This window comes from Propithecus coquereli, unplaced genomic scaffold (genome assembly GCF_000956105.1).
Source record: "Propithecus coquereli isolate 6110/MARCELLA unplaced genomic scaffold, Pcoq_1.0 Scaffold29, whole genome shotgun sequence".
NCBI classification, from domain to species: Eukaryota; Metazoa; Chordata; class Mammalia; order Primates; family Indriidae; genus Propithecus; species Propithecus coquereli.
The window spans coordinates 2038451-2039912 of NW_012148507.1; the positions used below are offsets into that span (position 1 = coordinate 2038451).

At 39.1% G+C, this 1462-nt stretch overlaps 1 protein-coding gene across 1 annotated transcript in view; it reads right to left on the reverse strand.

Moving 5' to 3' along the window:
• Positions 1 to 1462, reverse strand: part of EFHC1 (EF-hand domain (C-terminal) containing 1) — a 103729-nt gene that overhangs the window by 85329 nt on the left and 16938 nt on the right. The gene's annotated exons all lie outside the window — the stretch shown is intronic.

Here is a 1462-nt window from a genome sequence, read left to right on the forward strand (position 1 = left end):
TGTCTTAAAAAAAAAAAAAAAAAAAAGTAAGCCTGGCTGCTCTATGGATAATGATTTTATAGTAATAGTGGAGATGGAAATAAGTGGATAGATCAGTTATATATTTTAGAAGCAGAAATGACAGTTTGCTAATAGGTTAGCTGTGAGTTGTAAGGGAAAAGAAGAATCAAAGATGACTTACCAGTTAGGGGCTAGAGAAGCTAGGTAGATGGTAGTAACATTTACTGTAGTGGTTAAGAGAGTCTGAAGGGATCTACCCAAAGAAATGACATAATCAGAGCTGTGCTTTGGAAAATAAACCAGGCAGCAGGCCTATCATGAGCATGAAGACTAAGTATGAGACTAATACAACAGGTAAGTCGTTATATGGCGTGTTTGAACTATGACAGTGATAGAGGAAACGAAAGTGAGAGATACTTCTCTGAATTGTCAACACATTGATTTGGGGAATCAAGGGGAGAAAAAGCCAAATAAGTAGGCTCATATTTCAAGCTTGGGTTACCTGGTGGAACCATATAGGAAGAGCAGATCTATGGGAAAATGTAATGGGGTGAGTTAGAGACATATAGAACTTGAGGTGCCAGCAGCTCATCCAGGTAAGGATATCCCATGGGCAGGGGGATATAGGTCTGTATGTCAATGAGGCCAGAGTTGGAAATAGTGACAGTTGTCTACATTGACGTGATGGCTGAAACCACAAAAGTGGGCAAGATCTCTCAAGAAGATCGTATAAAGAATGAGAACAGAACCTTGTAAATGCTTACAGTTAAGAAGTGAAAAAAGGCAGGCAGGCCAGAGAAAGAGCAACCAAATATTTAGAAAGGAGGCAGAAAAGCAGGAGAGTGGAGAGTCATGGGAGCAAAAGAAGAGCAGCATTTCAAGGAAGGGATAGTCAACAGTGTCAGATGTAGCAATGCTGGAGAGGTCAGAGAGAATGCTGGAAAAATAATCCTCTCTAGATCTGGCAAAAAAGACAATGCTGGCTGCCTAGGAAAAAGTATTAATAGTTTTGGGCTTGTGGGTGGGGAAAAGTCAGATTGTAAGTGATCTGACAGTCAAGCAAGGAATACAGTTCCCTTGCTTAAGGAGTCACAAGGTAAAAAGAGGACAGGATAATATGACCCTAGCTGGTAGTGACTAGAGTGTCTGAAATAGAAGGATTAATAATATGGAAGTTGAAGATGAAAAAAATGAAAGAATAACAGGAACAAAGAGTGGGAAGTTAGCCAAGGAAATAGAATATAGTGGGTGATGATAGAATTAGATGGGAGCAAGGAGAAAAGATGAGGATACTCACAACAGATACCCTGGTCTTTATCACCTAAGTAAGGTGACTATGCTGACTATGAGGAACAGTATTAAGAATGTCCAAAATGTAGACAAATAAGTTGGCTATTAAGTGAACCTCTGGAAACTCCTAAAAAATTTGAACTTTGATTTAATTCAGGAAAAAACTGTAATT